Source organism: Canis lupus, chromosome 17 (assembly GCF_003254725.2).
Source record: "Canis lupus dingo isolate Sandy chromosome 17, ASM325472v2, whole genome shotgun sequence".
In the NCBI taxonomy this organism is placed as follows: domain Eukaryota; kingdom Metazoa; phylum Chordata; class Mammalia; order Carnivora; family Canidae; genus Canis; species Canis lupus.
In genome coordinates this window covers 16,765,472-16,789,916 of record NC_064259.1, presented here as the reverse complement: position 1 = coordinate 16,789,916, position 24,445 = coordinate 16,765,472, and the positions used below count along the sequence as shown (strand labels likewise).

The window sequence follows — 24,445 nt, the reverse complement described above, 5'->3', positions numbered from 1 at the left end:
TTATCCCTCCTTAGAAGATTCCTCACCTTTCTGTATTGGCAAAGATAAAAGAAATGGTCTCTTCCTTCCTATAAGAAAGCCACTCTGTTGTTTAGTTCATTTCAGTTTCTTTGTGTCCTTAATCTTCAAATGCTTTTCAAAAACTATGGTATTATAACTTCTTGGACTTGTTTTGGTATTTGGTGTATGCTCTATTGTTTCTTGTAAATTTTCTACATCAGAACCTAGTGCAGGACTTGTAATGTTTCTAATCTTGAAATATAGATCCTTAACTATATCTATCTATCATCTATCATATATATATATACGCACTCACACACATAGAGATATACACCAATACCAAAATATGAAATACAGATATATATATATATACATATATATATCTGTAACTATGGGTATAGCTTATTTCTCATTTATAATGCTAGGAACAGTATATTCCCTGATTTCACTGATGATGCTTGCTGTGATTTGTTCTGTTATATGGCTCTTTTAAAAATTTTAGTTGTTGAGTAAATCAATTATACTATGATTTCTTTCTCTAATTGTATTAATCATTTTTATATCTTAAGTTCATTTCTTCTTATGTCATAATGTTTACTGTTTTACTCTTTTCTAATTGTAATTAACTTAAACATTTTATAAGCTTAAATAAGAGTATGTAAATCTATAAAATTTCCTCTAGTTATATCTTTTTTTTCATGTCATAAGTTTTGGTAAAGGCTTCTTACATCTCTTAGTGATAAATAGATTTTTATCACTGTTTTACTCACTTTTTGATGAAATAATTACTTATCAGAGTGGTTTTTTCATTTCCTAGTTAACAGCACTAATTACCGTTAGTGCTTCATTGCATGTAAAGTATTTACAGCTTATAGTTTCATTTTTCTTTACTGAGTAGAATATGACCAGTGTTATTCCTATTCTGAAGACAACTGAAAAGCATGTTTAATTTTGTTTATAAAACATAGATTTTGAACATTTACCAATTAAATCAAGTCTGGTAATTGATTTAAATTCCCTCCATTTTTATTCCTACATGCCACATTTCTCAATGAAAGGAAGTTATAAATATAACTTGATAACCAGATGATTTGGAAAGCAGAGGAAATGGGAGTGGAGCTAACATTCAAACACCTGCCAGAAAATAAGATAAAGTCCTAAACAAGAGGTAGTATCAGTAGAAATGTGACTCAAGTAATAGATAAATCATCAAACCCAAAAGATAAAATACTGATCTTATATTGATATGCACTTTACCTTTTCAAAGTTATTTTGTATGCGTTTTCTCCTATTTGTAACAACTAAATGTTTGTTTAATGCAGTTTCTTTATTTTAGAAGATTTATTTATTTATTTTATTGTTTTAGAGAGTGAACAGGGATAGGGGCAGAGAGAAAGGGAGAAGGAGTCTTAAGCAGACTCCATGCCAAGCACAGAGCCCAATATAAAGCGTGATCCCATAACCCTGAGATCATGACCTGAGATGAAACCAAGAGTAGGATGCTTAACCATTTGCACCATCTAGGCACCCCTGGTTAATATAATTTCTAATTCATAGATATGGAAATTTACAGAAATTAATCAGTTTTCTTGACATCACACTACTTTTAAGTGGCAGAGCCAAGGACTCAGATAATTTTTCTAACCATTAATTGTCTTTATACAACATTGGAATTGTCTGTATACATAGTTTAAAAGGTCTTGCTACTAAATGAATTGGAAAAAAAATTAAAAAGTATAGAAGGCTAGAGGTTAGGTTAATTCAGCAGCTCATCAGACGTCCAGGTTATCTCCAATTTTTCTCCTATTCATTCCCAATAAAGTTAGTTTCTGTTCTTAGACTTATACCCCTACATCCTCAAGACAGCTAGAATGACTACAAGCATCACATTCTCATATTATAACATCCAAAGAACCCCCTTTCCACAATAAAAGCTGTCTCCCTTCCTTGTGTCACCTTTTAAGAGTGAGGAAATCTTCTTAGACTACTCCTCAGGGGATTGAATTGTGTTGCATGACCAATCCTAACTAATTATGGGCAAGGAAAATGAAATTACTGTTATTAATTTATACTTATCAAGATTTAGACCTTGGGACATGAGAGGTTAATTGACTTCTGATCCTAAAAAAAGAAACAGAAAAAGAAAAAAAAGTACAAAATTCTATTGTCAAGACTAAGGCAGAAGAGTGGCTTTGGGTAGATGACAAACAGTGTCTGTGGTACAGATATAAAGATGGGAGATAAGATGAGAGGATGAGCCAAAAAACTATCATGGACCACACATCCTGGGAAATGGGAAAATAGATTATTATTGAGAGAAATATGAAAAGAACAAAGAGATGTCAGTCTTGACAGAAAGATGATAGCTTTGGTTTGGCACAAGTTGGTCAGAGGTGGTATTTTCAAAAGGAATCGCAGGCACATAGTTAGAAAGATTTGAAACACACAACAGCAGTCAGAGGACGATATTGAATCTTGAAAACTTCTTTAGAGATACGTTTGTCAATGCCATGGAAGTAAGATTGCTGAGAATGACACTGAAAAGAACAAAGACTGAGCATTAGGATTCATCCCTAATTGAGACTATAAAGACTGAATAAATGAAGAAGGTACAGGTGGAAACAGAGTAGATATTATTTTTAAAAAGCCAATGTCCCTCTACTGCAAACAAAGACTACCAGACTCATCATTGAATTATTAACATCCTCCATCGTTTTTCTTCTCTATAAGCAAATATTTTAAAATTTTTAGATGTTCCATCTAGTGGCTGTACATCATTTATTTAATCATTCCTCTGTTTTGGGATATTTACTTACTTAGAGTTATGTTTTTTTACATCGGCTCCTTTAATCTAGTTTCAGTTTTCTACCTCAGAGTCTGAGCCAAGAGGTATATAGTCCCAGAGCAAGAAAATAAAGATATTTTTAGCAAGACAATTGTCTTGAAAACAATGATTAAGATAGAGAAAAACTGCTTGAAATTTCTTTGGTATATGATGAAATAAGCTTGATCTACTGAGACCATATATTCTCTCAGTTCAGAGTGATACATTTACAGTCACTAAAGCTTAGCCACAAGGTTGGATTCAGGAAGAAGGAGAATGTGATGTAAAGAAAGTAAAAATAAAATCCTATCCTTCTTGTCCTGAAGTATTGTGCAAAGACAAGAAGACAATGGAAGAAAAAGTAGTTGGATCCAACGGGTTTCCCAATATTCTTTATCAGACTTAAACCCACAGAGTTAAAAATGAGACGTATTGATTGAAAAAATGGGGGGTCAGGAGAGAACTCTTCTTCATTTGGTGCTGTACAAATATAAGGAAACCCTGAATAACTAATAGATAAAATTTCTACTCAGAAAGGATTCTGATTTGCTTTCCTAAGCTTCCCATAATCCCTGTGTAGCCTGGACACTGTGGCAGGGGTATGGTGACCCTATAATATAGGCTGAAAATGAACTAATAATGTTGTAGGTTGTATGACAGAGGAAGTGACATAGAATTAGGAATATCTAGAACCTGAGCTAGATTGAACAACAATGGAGTTAGGAAAGAGATCAATAGGCTTTAACTGAAATGCTAAGAAACTGATTTACATTTTATCAATTAAGGATATTAGCAATAAATGCCAGAAAAAAATGCCAAGGAATATTATGATAGCTGTCTCCAAAGTGGCCACTATCTATTTCTTTTCTCCCTTTATATGCAATAATATTATTCTGTTAAGAAGTAGAGTATATGACTGTTCCCTTTGAATCTAGATTTTCCTTTGGGACTTGTTTCACCAATAGAATGTGATAAAAGTAATGTTCTAGGACTTCTGAGGCTACATCATTAGAGGCTTTGAAGCCTCCACCTAGGTCTCGGAACTTCAGGTACCATATTAGGAGAAGTACAAGGCACATAGCAAAGGTCACCTGTTGGCTTTCCATCTGACAGCCTAAGGTGAGCCTCATCCATGGACAGAATCAACTGTCAGCCATGTGAATTAGCCATTTTGGATATACAGTCCAGATGAGACTTTAGGTAGTTTCAGCACTGTAGCTGCAATCCTGAGTGATCTGGAGACAGAAATATCCAGCTAAGCCCAATATACCCATAAAACTATGAAAGATACTCTCAATTTCCAATTTTCAGAGTGGTTTGTAACACAGCAAAAGATGACCAGGGCAGATGAGATCAGTCCAAACACCCCAACAGAGGCCTCTGCAGCCAAGTTCAAACTGGATCTGGGGGATGGCATTTTGATATGAGGACTCTTTCACTACGTACACAAGAGGTCATGAAGCCTTTTTCCTAAATGCATTTTTGAGTAGAGCAGATTAGTGGATAAGCATAAGAAAAACTGAACATTTTTTCCCAAATAGTAACCATTACTTGAAATAATTTTGAGAGGATCCCTGGGTGGCTTAGCGGTTTAGCACCTGCCTTTGGCCCAGGATAGAATCCCACATTGGGCTCCCTACATGGAGCCTGCTTCTCCCTCCTCCTGTCTCTCTCTCTCTCTCTCTCTCTCTCTCTCTCTCTCTCTCTCTCTGTGTGTGTCTCATGAATAATTAAATAAAATCTTTAAAAAAAGAGTTTTGAAATTACCATATAAGGCTAATTAAGATTATATACAGTAAGTGGAAGCCTATGAGGAAGATGAGATCATGTACAGGCAAATAAAATGTATTTTATATAGGTTGCACTGAAATCAAATAGAACAGGAATCAGTCCATTGCAACCTGTTTTTGTAAATAAAGTTGTACTGGAACACAGCCATATCCATTTGTTTACATATTTTCTGGAACTTAGTGCTATTAACAGTCGCAGCAGAAACTGGCCTGCAAAGCCTAAAGTATTTACTCTCTGGCACTTTAAAGGAAAAGTGTACTGACCTCTATTTTTTTCAAAGATTCTTTACCTCTGACCTCTATATAATGAAAATTGGAACTGTGGTTCACACATAGATTTTAAATATTTTTTGCAGTTACGTTTTCAGGATAAATTCCTAGAAGGAGAAGCGCTAGGCCACAGAGTTTGTGCAACAAATAAAATCTTTCATATATTTTGGTTCCAATTTATCCCCAGAAAAACAGTGTCAGTTTACATATAATCAGCTCAACACAAGATGGCTAAGATCTCTATATCCTCACCATCTCCTAAAATTTAACTTTTCAGTCATATAAAAAAGGGGGGGAGGATGCAGAGATAAAGCTCTTGTATGCAAATCTTTACCATTTTTTTAAAGGTTTTATTTATTTATTAATGAGAGACAGAGAGAGAGAGAGAGAGAGAGAGAGAGAGGCAGAGACACAGGCAGAGGGAGAAGCAGGTTCCATGCTGGGAACCTGACATGGGACTCCATCCTGGGTCTCCAGGATCAGGCCCTGGGCTGAAGGTGGCGCTAACTGCTGAGCCACCCAGGCTGCCCATCTTTACCATTTTTAAGGATACTTCCTACAAGTAAAATTACAGGGTCAAGGGATAGTGTATTAAAAGTGTACTGAGTCCCTTATCAGTTATTGCCAAATTATTTCTAGAAGAGTTATAATGTATGAAATTGACATATTTCACTTTACAAATAAATATATTAAATGGACATATTTATTTCATGTAGTTGTGTTAAGTAAATTGTTCACATATTATGCAAAAACTCTATCCCATATTTGTTTTTATTTGCCCTTTATTCCTCAATAAATTTGAATATTTCCCAAAAGGTTATTAATAATTTTCATTTATATAAAAGGTCTCTTAGAGTTTTTTGGCCAGCTTGTTTTGTTTTCCTAATTATGTTGATAATAACACAATTCATTTTTAAAAATATGCATATGAGTCAGTTGCTGGACTTCTATTTCATTTCTGTGTTGATCTACTTCTATACTAGCACTAATGAGATATAGGTATTATAGATTATGATATGTTTTGGCATCTGGTAAGGCTTAGATACATGTATTATTCCTTTTCAAGTTTCGGGTTGTTCATATGCCTTTTCTTTTTCAGATTATTTTAGAAACACCCTGTCAAAGTCCATAAAAATCTTATTGAGATTTGCATGGAGATTGACTTGGTATGTTTGCAATTTCATCTAATTTTCTACTGAGATGTTTGCCACAAAAAATTATTTTGAATTGATTATTAATTAATTATTACTATTTGTGAGAATTATAGCTACCTTTTAATTCTTAAAAGTTGTTTTGGCATAAAGATTGTTTTTATCTTGATTTGTTCATTATATTGATCTTTTAAATTGTGTATTTTCCCTTTGTTGACATATTTTATTTTCTTGACATATTTCAAATGGCAAATATTCTATTTTGTAAGTGTTTAAATAAAAGTTTTCTTCAGAGAATGAAAAATGGTTTGTTTCCTATAATGTAAATATAAACTATAATAAAATATTAATTAAAAAGAAAAACTATAATACAACTTGTTGAGATTTTTTTAAAATAGTGAGGCTAGTTTGGGTATAAATAAAGCCTTTATTTTGAGGAATTCTAAGAGTGCATATAAATAATTTTGATAGGAAAAATTTTAGGTCCAGACTTCATGGCACTCAGCCCTCATTAGTATATGACACTAGGTGGGAGGGTGGGGCTCATGGATTCCATGGTGTTTCTGATTCATTTATATATCAACCCAGTTGTATCCAGGAGAATGGCAGCAGGCTTTCATTCTTGGTCCTACTATGAGGTTTTTTGTTGTTGTTGTTGTTGTTGTTGTTGTTTTTTGTCTGTAGGTTATGTCTAAAGATCCTGGCCTTTTTTAAAGTATCAGCTGCCATATATTTCTCTCTATGTCAGATCTTTCTATGGGCTCTTTAGTTGACATGGTTATCTTATTATATAAAAATTACTTTAATTTGAGATGTAGGTCATCTGTTGCCTCTTCTTAATCTGAATGTAGACTGTATGTGTCATTTCAGAAGCCAGGAGGAATGGGGCAGTCTAACAATAGGATGCTCTGAAACTCAGAGTAGATACTGAGCACTGCTAATGGAAATACGATGGCGGTAACAGGCCCCTCAGTAGGCCTCTAGGGATTAAGCTATCAACCAACAAATCCTCATCTTAATGGATCAGCCAGTGAAGCTGATATCAAGATTCCTAAAAACTGTAAGCTAATATTAGCCTTTACATTAAACAAAATACAACAAAGCAAAATGCAATAAGCTCTGCAGCTTGAGATGCAAGGGCCTATGCCCATCAACCCAAGCAACTTTGTTGCTCTTTTTACTGTCATTCTTCTCTGATCCCTACCATGGATGAAAGGTAGCCATATTTTTACTATTTTTAATTTATTTTTAAATTAGGCCTTTAATCCATTTTGAGCTTATTTTCTGTATGGGTTAGACAGTGGTCCAGTTTCATTCTTTTACATGTAGCTGTCCAGCTTTCTCAGCACCATTTATGGAAGAAACTGTCTTTCCTCATTGAATAGTCTTGTCTCCTTTGTCATAAATTAATTGACTATATAATCATAGGTTTATTTCCTGGCTCTATTCTATTTCATTGATCTATGTGTCTATTTTTGTTCCAGTACCATACTGTTTTATTACAGATCTGCAGTATATCTTGAAATCTAGTATTGTGATACCTCCAGCTTCATTCTTCATTCTCAGGACTGCTTTGGTTATTTGGGGTTTTCTGTGTTTTTTTGCAAATTTTAGTATTTGTTCTACTCTTGTGAAAAATGCTCTTGGTATTTTGAAAGGGATTATATTGACTCTGTAGATTAGCAACCTGCATACAATAATACATTAAAAAAGAATATTCACCAGGATCAGTTGGGATTTATTCTGGGGATACAAGGATGGTTCAATATTCACACATCAATCAATGTCATATACCACATTAGGGATAACAAGGGATATACACCACAAAAAGGATAAAAATCATATAATCATCTCAATAAATGCAGAAATAGCATATGCCAAGAGTCAACATCCATTCATGATAAAAACTCTCAAAAAGTGGGGTTTGGGGAAAATACCTCAATATAACAAAGACCACGTATGAAAAACCCACTGCTAACATCATACTAATGGTGAAAAACTGAGAGCTTTGCCTCTAAGGTCAGGAAAGGCAGCTATCTTTGATGATGATCTTGGAACCATCCTATACTCCCCAAATGTAAGAACATTTTTTTCCCAAGATGCCAGAATTATTTGGCTTTCTGTTATAATGGTTATATTCCAATCCACGTAGCCTCTGAGTATTAAAAACGCTTATTTGAGAAAATGGGGCCTCAGTACTTTCCAACTCTGGCTCCAAGCTGTAAGTTTAATGCTCTTATTTTGGAAATATCAGAATCTGAGCAGACTGTCCCACAGGGCCCTGGCCTACACTCATGCATTCACGTTGACACCACCTTGCTCTGATTTCTCCCACCACAGCTTTCTTCTCTAGCTATTGTTCTAACTAATTTTTCAGTTTGCCTGTGTTCTTCATTCCCTTAACTTTTCTTCAGATTTGGATTCCAAATTATTTTGGCTCTAGTTTTGCTGTCTTCCCAGGTAAAGTACACCACTATGAGTATCATCTTTTTTAACTTTTTTAACTTTTTTAACTTTTAGCTTTAAGCACACCACTATGAATAGATGCTCATGAACTCAATAGTGGTGGTGCAGACATCAAACAGTCTTACTTTTCTCTAAAGATTATTCCCAACGATGCTGTGGAAGTATCTTCACCTACTGGCAAATATATATCCTAATAATATTTGGGGGAGGTTTGGCCACTACCCTATCACTTTGTCAAAGTCAGTCCCCTTCAGTTTATATTTTTAATTTTTTAAAAATTTTTATTTATTTATGATGGTCACAGAGAGAGAGAGAGAGAGAGGCAGAGACACAGGCAGAGGGAGAAGCAGGCTCCATGCACCGGGAGCCCGGCATGGGACTCGATCCAGGATCTCCCGGATCGTGCCCTGGGCCAAAGGCAGGTGCCAAGCTGCTGCGCCACCCAGGGATCCCAGTCCCCTTCAGTTTAAATCTAAAACCACATGTCTGTATCAAAGCTGGTTCTTTTCCATTGTTAGCCACCATTGTGATTCAGAAGCTTTGAAGTGAGGAGACGTTGTGGACCAACTCTGGCATACAACCATTTAATAATATTTATTGAGTAATTATTGTCTGAAAGGATCAGATCTAGGCAATTAGAATTCATGCTTAGAGTAGAGCCTGCTAATAAATTGTGGGGTTCAGTGCAAAATGAAAATGTAGGGCTCTGGCTAGGGTTTCTTGGTCTCATGAGTCCACTGCACCAACTCATCACAGATAGGTAGACCAAGGGCTTTAAAATTCTTCTTAGAGGGGCATCTGGGTGGCTAAGTCAGTTAAGTATCTGGCTCTTGATTTTGGCTCAGATTATGATCTCAGAGTTGTGAGATAGAGCCCTGCATCAGGTTCCATGCTGGGTGTGGAGCCTGCTTAAGATTTTTTTCTTCCTCTGCTCCTCCCTTCCTCTCTTAAAAAAAAATATATGCTTAGAAATGTTTTCAGTACTTGGACTAGTTGGTGAGTAAGAACTAGACCCCATCAACTGCTTTACCTAGAGATTCTGCTAGTCTTGCATCTGAACCTTGCTGATACCCAGGCCCCTATCAGGCTGGAGAGCAATGGTGGAACACAGGTCTCTATGCCACCACCACTCCCCAAGGGTACAGGAAGGCCAGGCAGTGCCAAAGATGCCAGAGACCAGGAAACTGGCAACCTAAAACTTACACTCTGGAGGTAGTAGGTAACAAGAGTTAGGACAGCACATTAGGTTCAGAATATAACCACCACCACCCCCCGCAAAAAAAAAAAAAAAAAAAAAAAAACATAAACCCTGTAGCCAGACTGATCTGGAATTGGAATGTGAGCCTGTGAGCCCTTACATTACCAAGAGTAGTCATGGATAAGTCACAGAACCCTCCTCAGTGTAACAAAAGAATAAAAATAATAGTACCAAATAATAATAAGTTTGTTGTGAGAACAAAATGACCTCATATATAAAGGACTTAGTACAGCACCTAGAATGGAATAGATGCTATATAAAGGTTATTGCCTTATGATTATTACCTTTATTATTATTTGTTGCCTACCATATATCGCCTTGTATCATAATGATTTGTCAACATTTAATTATCTTAGGCTTCTTGAAGGAAGAAATCATGTCTCATTTTCACTTCAATAATTATAACAAATCCATCTGTTCAATACATGTTTATTGGGGACTACACTAGGCACTGGAGAAACAATGATGAGCAAGATTGGCATTGTGTCTATTGCATGGAGCTTACAATCCAGAAGAAGTTTGCTTAAACAAGTAACTATAATCAGTATTAATAATTATAGTAGGAAACACACATGCTGTGAGGACACAGCAATGGAATCCAGCCAAGGGATTACTATCAACTTTTTTTTTATTACTATCTAATTTGAGACTCTATTTATTTACTAAAAAATATTGTTGAATGGATGTATACCAGAGTCGGGCCACAACCTCTTCCTATTTCAGAGCTCCTGAGTAATAACTGTGACTAGAAATGGAAAAGAGACCGTTTTTATGTAGATATGCACCTCAGGATTCATATAAAAAGTGATATTTAGGGAAGCCTGGGTGGCTCAGTGGTTGAGCATCTGCCTTCGACTTGGGTCATAATCCCGAGGTGCTGGGATCGAGTTCTGCATTGGGCTCCCCATGGGGAGCCTGTTTCTTCCTCTGCCTATGTCTCTGCCTCTCCGTGTGTCTCTCATGAATAGATAAAATATTTTAAAAAGTGATATTTACACCAAAATGAGTAGAATTTGGAAAGGCAAATAGCAGAATGGAGTAGAGATTGATTTAGGAGAGAATAGTCCAGGAAGAGAGAAGAGTTAAAGTTTTACAGGTGAGGAGAAGCATGGCACATTGGGTAAGGCAGCCGTCTTTAATGACAATCTTGGCACAATATTGTAGTCCCTAAATATAAAAACAACTTTGTAATGCCATGCAATTGAGAGTCAAGTCAAGAGCAACCTTGGAGTGCCTGGGTGGCTCCATCAAATGTCTGATTCTTGATTTTAGCTCAGGTCATGATTTCAGGGTTGTGAAATTGAGCCCCATGTCAGGCTCTGTGCTGGGCATGGAGCCTGCTTAATATTTTTCTCTCCTTCTCCCTTTTCTGCTTACTGATCCCCGACTACTTATCGGTATGCGTGTACTCTCTCTCTCTCTCAAAAAAGGAACATTATGAGACATTTCAGTAGGTTTAGACTATAACCTAAAGAAACTATTGAATGACAATGAAGAAATAAAAGAATCATATTTGCATCATAAAACGATCATTCTGTCCTCCTAGAAAAAGAAATGTATTGAAGAGATGCAGGACTATAGGTAGAGACAAGGACTAAGAAACAGTATTATTAATCTAGTCAGTAGAATTGGACTATAAGGATAATTATAGCTAGAATGAGAAAGAAGGGATTGGTTAAAGTTAAGTAGTGGAATCAATAGGAATTCTTGATTACCTGGGTATAATTACTGAGGGAAAGACCCTAGGATTACACCTGGGTTTCTGTTGGCGATGCCAATTACTGAAATAAGCACAAAGAGAGGAAGGTTTGGGGTGGAGAATGAGTTCAGAGTAAAGGGAAATGGTTCTGTTACCTCCAAGTGGTAATGTCCAGTAGGGAATTAGTGTAAAAACTTAACAGTGTACAACCATCTCATGTACATATCATCTGATTTCCAGAGTCCTTGGAAGTAGGACTGACATGACATTTTAGGAATGAAACTGAAATCTATATAGGTGAGATAGTCATCCACATTCACCCAGAAAGTAAAGAGGCTGGGCAGAAAAGAAGCTTTGCCCTCTTATTTCTTGTCTAATGCTCTTTGCTCTGTGGCTTATGATCTCCTAGAAGGTACTATGCAAGAGCTCACAGAATGGGTGAATTTTAATTCTTTGTATAGAATACAATGGACTATTTTACCACATTTATTGTACAAGGTTATTTGTAGATATTGAAGGATGAAGTGAGCAGACCATGAAAAATGAGAAAAATTATAAAGGACCTGAAAATAAAACTTCTACTTCATTGGAAAGGCACCTCCATTATTTGGCTTTCAGCACATTTAATTCTTTATTTTAAGAATGTGTGTCAGTGCAAAATGATCTCAAATTGCATTTCTTTCTCCATGCTGTTGATGGAATGCTGCTTTTTAAAGTGCTGATTACAAATTAATCAACATTACGTAAAATAAATTGTGGGAGGTGGTCAAAGAGAATCAGAAATAATATTTCCTGAATGGTTGCCCTTAGTATCATCACAGAAATGACATCTCATATAAGGTTAGCACAGGAGCACATTTACAGAATAAATTATAAACAAGATTGAATGGAATAACAGTGAAGAAAAATAGGGAGGCTTATGACACAAGGAAGAGAAAAAATGTTGGAAGAGAAGTGAAAAATTATAAATGGTGGCACATAAACATTGCAGTTTAGGCAGGGAAACTATTTGAATATAGAGGAACAAGATTGGAAGATAGATGGAGAAATAAATCCCAGGCAAGGACAGGAGAGAGCTATGTGATTGAAAAGTGTCAGTCTGACTTCCTTCTGGAAGAAGCTGGTCTCTCCCAAGACCTGACATTGTGCTGAAGTGGCCCCAGCCAGAGCAGGTGTGACAGCTCTTGTTTCCATTGTCCCTGGTACCATCTTCCAAGCCTTGTTAACTGCATGTCTAAAAGAATATTTTCTCCTTTAAAGAGAAAATACAAAGAGAAATAAAAAATAGAGTTGCAACTCTATACATTTTAACTTAAACAAAAGTCTTGTTTGTATTTCTTGTCAGTCTTTAGACTATGATCTAGATTAATCTAAGGTCCAATTACTAGAATTCAGATGTGTGTTCTGAATGAGTGAAGTATCAATCATAGTACTGCTGTTGGCTTTATCTATGTGATTAGCTTTGAAAATAGCTCCTTAATAGGTCTCTGAAAGGAAAAAGAAGGAAGGCTTTTTCTGCCTTAAAAGTGGCAAACCTTGGCTCTAGCTAATCACAAAGACTCCAAAGGTGTTGTCATCATCCTTTCAAAAGGAAGGAACAAAATGTTCTCCAAAACCTGAGCATACATTTTCCACAGAGCCCTTTAAGATTCTGAGCCCCGTATACTAGTCACTTTTCCCTTGTGGGGATCTAGATGTAGTAGAAGGACGTCAAGTCCAGGAAATAGATGACAAGAGATATTTTTATCTGTGGCTGAAAAATTCTGATTCTAGTGAGCTCCTTGATTTCATGTTGATAAAGTACAAAGTGAGCTGTGAGGGCAGTGCAAATAAAGACAAATAAGTGCGAATTCACAAATGCTTAATCACTTTAAAATGGTTCTCAAACTTAACTGTACTTCAGAATAATCTGGAAAGTTTGTTGAAACATTGCTGGGCCCCACCTCCAAAGGGTCTTAATCAGTAGGTAAGGTAAGGCCTGAAAATGTGTATTTCTAACAAATTCCAAAGTGATGCCGACGCTGCCAGTCCAGGACCACCCTTAAGAACCACTCCTCAGTATCATACAGTGATTAGTGGCAGTGCCAGGACTGAAGCTGAGTTAACCTCACAGCCAGCATGCCCCTTCCCCCTGCATGCTATATGGTCTGTGCATTCATCAATCTATGTGCTTATTTGTTCCGGCAAGTCCTGGTTTGGATTAATTAAGCTATTATTCAACAAGACAGAGGAGGTCCTGTGACCTCTAGCCAGTTCTGTCTGCTTTGTTTTCAGCATCACAATCTTCAAATAAACCACATACACATGCACACTATTTAAAATGGCTAAGTTCTTCCAATGGATTACTCTTAAACTCCCTGACCTATAGGGTCAGATAAGTTCAAAGGTACAGAGTAACAGAGTATGGTTTACCCCTTTAGGTATCTTGATCTACCCACTGAAACCCATACTCAGGAACACGTGAAAAGCAAGCAGTCATCACACATGGTCATTTCCATGATACCCTGAGTGTGCATATCTATCTGCCCTGTTACTCTGCATTCTCATCTTTCATATTTTTAGCTCCCTTTAATTTCCATATTTGTGCTGCCCTCGTATATGCTCATTCTTCTTGTATGTAACCTATTCAGAAAGTGGTTCTTTTGCTTTTTATTTTTTGAGTTAACTTCTTTTTCAAACAAGATTTTGACGTTTACCTTCTGGAGCCACCCACTCCCATGTGGGTAACAAAACTAACAACAGACAAGGTGCTGCTGGCCATGCACCTGTCACACCTGTTCTGCTGATGGGTGCTGGTTATAGAGGAGGGTCAGAGAGAAACAGCACATTGTACCTACAGACAAGACCCTGGAGCTAAAAGATAAGACTCCTTTAGGAATACAGCTTCAACTCTGTTGCTTTCACTGTTGTTACCAAATTGAAACCAAACAAAATATCCAGGTAAATCTAAATTTTTGAAGCCACTCTGTATCTACCTCTTACAGGATGCTTTCTAAAGCATCACAGCCCCAATATCTGCCATCTGAATTTCTGATAAAGACTGTAATATCTGTGAAGTTTGAGCTCTTGCCAAGCCCTGACCGAAGTACTTCACTTGTATTATGTCATTTAAGAACCACGTGCCTTTATCAGAGAAGTATTGTTTTTTTTCACATTTCACATGTGAGGAAATTAAGACTTGGTTGTTAAGTAACATGTCCAGAGTTACTCTTGTAATCAGGGTCACAGCTAGTATTTCAGCCTCATCAGTCGGATGCCAGACATCACACGAAGATGGGTGTGATGTCTGCTTTGCTGTGACACAGACAGCCAATCACATGGCACTTTCACAGTTATTGTCTGACAGATTTGAGATGAATATCTTATGAACAAATGTACCTCAATTCAACATAGACATGTGGTGCACCAATTGGGTTTCCAGCCAGCTGTGTGCAAGGATCCCTTGCAATGTGGAGGTGGGAAAACGGAACCATTGAATTTGGTTCCTACCTAAGGAAACTTTATGTATGCAAATAAGCTGTGGAGAATTGGATGGAAGAACATATGGCTAAGAGGCCAAATGTGTGAAAAGCAAACTATAAAATATGTATTTTAGCTAAAACTGAAGACTAAAAAAAGAGACTAAGTAGGCTAAATAGTATAAAGGAGTATCTTCCAAAATCAGGGGCAGAACTGCCCCCAGCTCAAATGGTGACAGACTGGCTGCCTAATGTCCTAGGGACTTAGGCATGTATCTGTTGCGCTGGGGGTATTTACAATGCCCTCTCATTTTAATATTTATTTAGAAGTTAATTACTGTCACTGTCAGCTCTTTTATCTCAACAACATTTCAGAGAAATGTATTCAGGCATTATGTGACTTGTAAGTAAGATTAACAAGAAAGTTCAGAGAAGTGTAATAATCAAGGGATTTGGCTGTTAATAAAGAACTTAATGAAAAACAAATGAGTTAACACCACACTGAATTTGAATTTGGCTAAAGCAAATTCTAGAATTACATACAGTACACTTTCTTAAGCATATGTCATTGTACACTTAGAATCAAAATTAACGATCAATGACCACATTTGTGTGCAAGTGGGCAACGAGAATACCAACTTTGAGGATTATTTTACATTCAAAACCCAGGGCTTTGCCTCTATCACTGAAACCTTTAAATAAACACAAATGTGCTTTCAGGTGGGTTTCATTGGATGTACTGTCTGCATCATGCCCTCATGCACACATACACACACACACACACAGACACGCTGACACACTACTGATGAATTGATAGAGTGTATTACTCCTGTTCTACAGATGGCTAAAGGGATTAAGCAAATATCGTTGCTGCAGCATGAGGCTGAGCCTTTGTATTCATTTATAAAGTTAGGGAAGTCACTGAAGAGAAAGAAAAATCATGCAACTGGAATGGAGAAGAAAAGCTCCAATTATAGTTCCAGAATTGGGCTGCCACCTTTACTGTTAACAGAGTGTGCACGTTTCTCAGAAGTGACACCTGCATTGTCTATTGGGAAACATTGAATCCCTGAAGTTGTATTAAGGAGGCTGGTGAGCACACAATTGAATGGAAATGATGTCAGTTCTTTCTCCGATAGAAGAAGCTGCACTAATTTAAATAGGAACATATCAGAGGGTTCTCTGGACCCCTCTTAATTTGATTTCAGTTGCAATGTACCATTCTGCCCTTACAGAATACCTGGAGATTGCATAAACATATGACTATTTGAATGTAGGCATTGCTCTGATGTTCCCACTGCCCTTTGTATATGCCTCTATCCACGATTTGATTAGTTTGTGTTAGCTAGAAGGCCATGTTTTATTTAACGTAGCATGGCCCATGACCAAAGTGTGCTGTATGCAGATGGTCGGCACCTGAGGGATATTTTTTGACATGAATGGCAGTACACTTACAAAAACACCTCTTTTTCTCAGGGTCACATCCAACAGCTTCACCTATGATAGACCACAGCTGAGCACTTGAGAGGCCAACTCCGAACAGTTAGACTGGAAGTGACGGTGAGGCCAGTGATTAAAATCTGCGTCTTACCAGAAGGATATTCTTTTGAGCCTTCATGTAATATCCAACTTCCTGTCCTTATTTTTGTCCCTAGTAATCGTTGCAGTGCCTTGAACATAGTTGGTTGTCAATATATGAATGTTGCACCAAGAAAGTGTTTTTTGTGTGTTGAGAGATTTCAACCGGAAAATGTTGAATGTGCTTAATGTTTGGGCACTTAAAAAACATAAGTTCTGGTAATCTGGTAAAGCAGTTCATGGTAGCAGCTGATTCTCTTGTGATTAAAAAAAAAAATGAAGTGTTTTCATATTGACTACTTCCAGACAGCATCATTTTTTTTTTTTTTTTTTGTCCACATCAGGAGAAGACCTGGGTTGCTCAGCCTGCTGCTAAGTTTGCTATGAGAGTATAAAGTCAAGACAGATGCAGATGCTAACAGGATGCTGACACCTTTTCAGATAACTGGCTTCATCTGTCTGCCTGTTTATGGGGAGAACTGATTATCAGTCATGTGCAAATGCAGGGGAACCGATCTGATCTCTGCGCTGTTTTACACCAAAGGCAGAGCCATCTCTCTATCCCACATTCACTCAGCGAGGCAGGAAATATAATTAAGCTTTCATGCATATTCCCACAGTACCCTGCATAGTCATTCAATCATTAGAGGAAAAAAAAAGAGTCCGTGTCAGCAATGCTTGCTTGTTTGAAGACACTACCTAAAACTTAAGAGCTCTGAGAGGCAGAAGAGGGGATGTGAGGCATGGGTATGGAGGGTGGGTTTCTCAGGGAAGTAAAAGGGAAGCCAAAGGCAATTGTGGGCAGTTTTGGCAATAGACACAAAGTATATTTAGTCAGTTAACACATATTCCAAGAGTTTTTTTTTAATAAAAAAATTAATGTCAACATTGAACTGCTTAAAAGAGTACAAAGTCCTTGGCCACAGTCAGGTGGTCAGTATTTCTAGAGTATAGTAATCGCTAGTTAGCTGGACCTAGAGTGTCAAGGGACTTCATGATCGTTTGTAGAAGCTGTTCACACAAAGAAATGTTACTGTAGCAATGATCATAAGACCTGATTTGAATTCTAGGTTTGTTAATTATTGTGTGAACTTAAGCAAATTATTTAACCACTAGAGCATCAATTTCCTCATCCATAAAATGCATGTGCTTATACCTAATCGTAGTATTATTGTGTGGATCAAATCAAACAATGTATTATATTCCAAGCAACCCATAGACTGCCTAGACCTCTGTAAGCTGTGGTTGGTTTTATTAACCTTTCGTCGACATTCCCAGAATGTGTTCCGTGAAACACTAGTTATACCAAATGTAAATATATACAGAAATACATTTAGAAAGCACTACATACTAGATCCTCTTTTTGATAGTTATAGTCCATGCTAGAATTTTAAAGGCTCTGAAAAGGCCTGAGGTTAAAGCAATAACAACAACAACAAACACCTATGTGCTTAACCCAGCATTTCCCAAATGTATTTGACAATGGGTCCTGTGTTTCACATATTTAATTCTTACTAATATGTCTAATTAGTCACTAATTGTGGCTCCTTTGTCACAAAAATGTGCCACAGATTATATTTTGAGGAAAAGTCACCTTTATCCAAATTCTTCAGTTTCCAGGTCTCTAAAGCTCCTGAATAAATTTTTACCCTATACAAGTTTCCCCTGCTATCTGAAAGTAGAGCATTCCTGTGAAATCTTTCATAAGCCATAATGGTAAAAACAAAGGCGCAACTGTCATTAAATTTTATGGACATTTTTTTGAGCATTCTCAAACCCAAAAAATAACCTTTCTTGGGTTTTTCAGATATCTTAGGACACATCTTGCTAACAGAATCACAAAATAAATTGAGATAAAACACACATGCTCACAGACAGTTCAGAGCCTTGGCAGCTTGAAACTGAGATGCTGAGTGTGATTCCAGAGGAAAGAGCTGGGTGGTGCCACTGTCACTGCTCGTGCTACGAGCTGCCTCTATAACAGCTTGCTACTAAACAAATGCTGAACACTATTTTCACTTTTAGCCTTTTTTCGTAAAAGGAAAAAGCACATTTGAATTTCTTTCAGTTAGCAAAAACAGGTATCGATGTTAAATCTTTCATAAAAGTAAAGTGGTGTAACATGAACTTTCAGGTATTGGCCCTTGCCCCAGGGCACTTCATATCATATTGCATTGGAAGACAAAATATTCTATAACTGAGATTCAAATTTGGCTGCATACTGCAATCAGCTAGAGTGTTTTAAAAATTACTGATGCTTGGGTCCCCTCCCTAGAGATTCTCAAATAATTGGTATACATGGTGGCCTAGGAACACTGTTTGAAACACAATAGGTAATTCCAAATGCAGCCAATTTTAAGAACTAGTACAAAAAAAAAAAAAATCCCAGGGCTATTATTTCTAATGCAGTTGACATATTTTTCACTCAAATTTGAGGGAAAGACTGCAATGTTTCTGACAAAGCTCAAGAGTATGGTAAATATGCAGTGATTATGAACACTATCACTCATCCTGTAATTAATTCAGTTAACAGTCATACTCTGGTCACAAAGGCAATAGCCATGTTCAACAGGTTTTGTTCAACCTTTACTTCTGGCTACTGCAGTTCTCAAAGCTCTTTTGATTCTCTAAACTACTACTCATCTGGTTGCCCAGTTAATTACTTTTTGGTATGTGTCTAGCTCACTCTTCCCTCCAAGCTGAGACCACGCACTTTAAACGTAGACAAAAACTATGAAGCATGAATACAGAGATAGCATCACACAAGAAACAAGAACTTCGGAGGAAGACAGACATGAACGTAAACACTGATTCTCCTTCTTATCAACAGTGTGATCTTAGACATTTTCTTCAATTTTTCTGAGCTCAATTTCTTTATCTATAAAATAGGGCTGATAATACTGACCTGGAAGAGTTGTTATGAAGAGCCTGTGGGACACGGTCCTCAAAGTTCATATACCAGGGCATAACCCATGAGAGATAACCAAACAAAGGAAGCTCTTATTACTATCCATGTTGACCATCTTGAGACCTCAATTGATTGCACCCATATGTGTAGTGAGCAGAAGAGTTGACTCTTCAGAAGGAAATCTTGCAAAATTCTTATCTTTGGGTCCAAGGACTTCTGGCATTTTATGCAGAGTGATTTCCCTTGAATTCATTATTTTCCTGCTATTAAAAAAAAAAAAAGAACTGAAGGGGGAATTAATATGGTCACATCAATGCATTAATTTGGGGAGGGAATATATTACCACTCTGGATAAGTAATGTCCTTAAATAGAAAAAAAAAAAACCTTGATGAAATCTTATTTCTGTTGGACTTGAAGGTATTTCCAGTAAATACCATGAGAGGCCAAGAGAGAGAAAAAATGAAAAAGATTGGAATACAATATAACAAACACATTAGCAAGTTATTATCCATGCTAATGAAATCTGTAAAGAAACCACCTTTCATTACACAGGGAGACCCCAGAGCTTGTGGAGGTATGTGTGGTTACAGTATGGCCTTAGAGGTTTAGGGCTTTGGCTGCATATCTGTACCAGACCCATAGTCATTCGATATATTGAGTTAGTTATTACTTTCTCTTCTATCAGCAACTCACTGACATCAACAAACATGCTCCATTTCTGTTATGGTTGGGCCTTATTGACTTATTCCTGGACTAGCTATATAGCACTTGCTTCCTAGAATGGAATCAAAGTTGGGTGTAAAGTAGTGGCCTTATGGCCTTAGCTTTGCCTGTTCTCAGTGTAGACACACAAAGTTCAGAGCAAAGGTTATCATAGAGGGAAGCAGAATGGGAAAAGAATGCAGGAAGTCACTAAATAATCTCCTGTCATAGGTCTGGGGTGCTATGCCTGCATCTTTGATTGCCTGATGAGTTGCTCTCTGATTTTCTGAGGCCTTTATCTGGAGCCTGTGACTCTTTCCCAAAGATACCCAGGCAGAGAGGAGAATACGATCAGAGCCTTGGCACAACCAGCAGACAGGGTTTAGAAATGGTGATGTACCTTTCAAGAGGGTATCCAGGATCTGCAGGTATACAGAGCCCTGAGAGGACTCGTCACTCAACTCCCACTGTATAATGGATACCCTAGTCATTACGGAATATGCCAAATTCACATGTCCGGAAAGAAAAAAACAAAACAAAACAGTGTTAATTCTTTCATAGCACAATGCCTGGAAAATATTCAAAACTCAATAATATTAGCTATTATTATTATTACTATGAAACAAAGGGAAGGAAGTATAACATCTGGTGATACAAAAGGGTCTAGTAAGGTAAGAAATGGTCAAAGGTCATTGGCTTTAACAGCATGGAGGTCATGGTAACCTGATAAGTCACTTCTGGCAAAATACACTAAGTAGTGAATGGAAGGGAAAGAAACTAGATGGAAAGTAGAACACCTTTTTAAGAAATTTGCATGAGGATCAGGGAAATACAGATCAAAACCACAATGAGATCCCACCTCACACCAGTGAGAATGGGGAAAATTAACAAGGCAGGAAACCACAAATGTTGGAGAGGATGCGGAGAAAAGGGAACCCTCTTGCACTGTTGGTGGGAATGTGACCTGGTGCAGCCACTCTGGAAAACTGTGTGGAGGTTCCTCAAAGAGTTAAAAATAGACCTGCCCTATGACCCAGCAATTGCACTGTTGGGGATTTACCCCAAAGATTCAGATGCAATGAAACGCCGGGACACCTGCACCCAGATGTTTCTAGCAGCAATGTCCACAATAGCCAAACTGTGGAAGGAGCCTCGGTGTCCATCGAAAGATGAGTGGATAAAGAAGATGTGGTTTACGTATACAATGAAATATTCCTCAGCCATTAGAAACGACAAATACCCACCATTTGCTTCAACGTGGATGGAGCTGGAGGGTATTATGCTGAGTGAAGTAAGTCAGTCAGAGAAGGACAAACATTATATGTTCTCATTCATGTGGGGAATATAAATAATAGTGAAAGGGAATATAAGGGACGGGAGAAGAAATATGTGGGAAATATCAGAAAGGGAGACAGAACATGAAGACTCCTAACTCTGGGAAACGAACTAGGGGTGGTGGAAGGGGAGGAGGGTAAGGGGTGGGGGTGACTGGGTGATGGGCACTGAGGGGGGCACTTGACGGGATGAGTACTGGGTGTTATTCTGTAAGTTGGCAAATTGAACATCAATAAAAAATAAATTTATTATAAAAAAAAAAGAAAGAAATTTGTATGAGGGCAGCCCAGGTGGCTCCACGGTTTAGCACCGCCTTCAGCCCAGGGTGCAATCCTGGAGACCCGAGATCGAGTCCCACGTCAGGCTCCCTGCATGGAGCCTGCTTCTCCCTCCGCCTGTGTCTCTGCCTCCCTCTCTCTCGCTCTCTCTCTCATGAGTAAATAAATAAATCTTTTTTTTTTTTTTTTTAAAGAAATTGGCATGAGAAGGATCTGCCAAAGACTAGGCTGCAGCCTGAGAGGGAACACTGGGTCAGTAAAATCATTTTTGTCTTTTTAAATTTTTTTTTTCTCATCTAGGTTATGGAGCTTGTGGTAATGCTGAAGTAAGCATGATTCCCAGCAGCAACCTCACACCTCCCCTACTTCATGGTCTTATCTGCTGGAGGTCTCTGAAGCATCCATGGCTTTCCTGGTATCTAGGTACCCTCCAAAAGCAAGACCTTCTAGAACAACTGGGTATTTATGTCTAAATTGCTAGCCCATAGGAAATATGTAAGAAGGGTCAGAATGATGTTTTGTTTTGTTTTTTTTCCCCTCTGTGTTCTTTATGCATAGTTGTGACCTGAAGTTGAAATATTAGAAGCCTTTTCTTTCTTGAGTCATGACTCATTCACTCCTCTTTCTGGGAACCCAGAGGGACTAGATAGATCCCACAACACAGGCCTTATGGACTGAGCCTAAAGAAAGCCCTTGAGCTGCTTGTAGGGCAACTGTTCAAAGGGTGAGCAAAGACTGCTGTCTGCCTAAGAGGGGTTGAGTGTCCTGCCCTGGAGAATGACAACCCTGTAGTCTTCTACTAGAATTGCCCTTTTGGGGGCTGCCTGGTCTTTGTTTGAAGTCTTCAGTCTTCTTAAAAAGATTCCTAAGAGGAGCGCTTGGGTGGCTCAGTTGGTTAAGCTTCTGACTTTGATTTTGGCTTAAGTCATGATCTCAGGATCTTAGGACCTCAAGCCCTACATGGAGCCCCAGGGCACCATGGAGCCCCAGGGCAGCATTGATTCCTACGCTCAGCAAGGAGTCTGCTAAAGGTTCTCACTCTCCCTCTACCTCCCCATGCTCATGCTCTCTCTCACTCTAAAATAAATAAATAAATCTTAAAAAAAAAAAAGAAAAAAAAAAGAAAGATTTCTAAGAGCTTTGAAAGCTTGGGTACAAAAGCATTATGGAATCAAACCATTTCTACTTTCTTTCTGTTGTACTTTTTGTCTATTCTTTAAGGAGTATTACAGATGGACAGTTGGTTGTAAAAATCAGTCTTTGGTCATTCCCCCTTCCTGAAGTCCCTTAAATGCATTCATACAGTGATTTCCCTTAGAGTTTACTTCCTAAACTTCTCTCCTTCAAGTGTGTTAGTGATTCTTTTCCCCTCTTGTTGGTCACATCTGCAATTTTTTTTCTTTTTTTGTGCAATATTTTCTTATTGACAAAATAGCTTTTGAGAGACACTGAACAGTTGGGCTCAAGATTGTATATGTGAATCCTTGTACTCTATGATTATCCAAACCTGGCTGGTTGGCACAACTAGCAGTGCTCATTATCTAAATGATATATCTTTGTTTTGAGAAGATAACATGACTGAGACTTTGGAAACTTTCCAGATGTTGATTAAAAAATGAACTCTATGCAAAGTTTATTCATTTTTAAAATTAAGATGGTATGTCCTTTTAAACTCTGCTAGCTCTCTATTGCCTTTAGGATAAATTCTAAGCCCTTTGGCATAGCAAAAAAAGTACCTTACAATCAAGCCCTGACTTACTTTTCTAGCATCATCTTTTGAGCTTTTCTGAATCTGTGTACTAAGCTACAGTCATACATATTTTCCTCGCATTTGCAAATGCTATTTCCCTGCCTAGATGTCTCTAGTTCCACACCTAAGTCTAATTGGAAATTATTCCTGATAATTTTATATCTAATTCAAATATTAACTCTTTTGTAAAATTTCTGGCAAATCCCTACATAGAAATCTCATTTATATATACCTGTACTGCAACCGTATTACATTAATTTTAATTGGTTGGTTTCACTCACTGTGGGCATCTTACATTAATATCTGATTCCAAATGTCTCACTGAATTTCTTGTAAATAGTAGTTAATAAATGAAATGTTTAAATTATTTATTGCTTACTCAAAATAAATTGCTCATATTATTTCCAAACCTTATTTAAAATGCTGTAGTCACCAATCCTTGACCAGCTGGTTGTTCCTGACATCCTCCCAAAAGAATATCATTCCCTTAAGTTAGGTCTTTGATTTCTATTAGAGAATGTCCATTGGCTTCAGAGAAATCAGAATGTGAATGGTTAGCTTTTGGTTTCTTGGTAGGCTAGGTGATCCCAAATGAAAATGTGGGTAAAGAAAACCAACTTAGTGCTTATCTGTCTCATCTTATTCTTGCTAAATATGGAAAGAATCAAAGAATGGGTAAGCAGCCAAGCAATGATCTGGAATCCATACAGGACTAGAATGTAGGCCATCTAATCAACATTTCTAGGATTATGGAAAATAAGATTAGATTAAAATATTCGAGTCCTATTTTTGGTTATGCCATCAATAAACTGGGTAATTTAAAACAAGGCCCTTATATTCTGAGTTTTGGTTGCTCTATCTGCAAAATGAGCAAAACTACTCCTGTATTATAAAAGTGTTATGAAGATTAAATGTGATAAAGGAGAGGCATGGAACACTGCATAAATCACCTCACAATATGTATTATAATTTTTATT

At 37.4% G+C, this 24,445-nt stretch overlaps 1 long non-coding RNA gene across 2 annotated transcripts in view; it reads right to left on the bottom strand.

Annotated features, from left to right (window-relative positions):
• The window catches only part of LOC112664739 (uncharacterized), a 58,292-nt gene that overhangs the window by 21,820 nt on the left and 12,027 nt on the right, over positions 1–24,445 (bottom strand). For both annotated transcript variants that reach the window (XR_003139932.3, XR_003139933.3), the window contains exons 3-4: positions 20,506–20,588; positions 19,400–19,665 (exon numbers count right to left, since the gene is read on the bottom strand). This is a non-coding gene — a long non-coding RNA (uncharacterized LOC112664739). The remainder of the gene's footprint in view (positions 1–19,399; positions 19,666–20,505; positions 20,589–24,445) is intronic.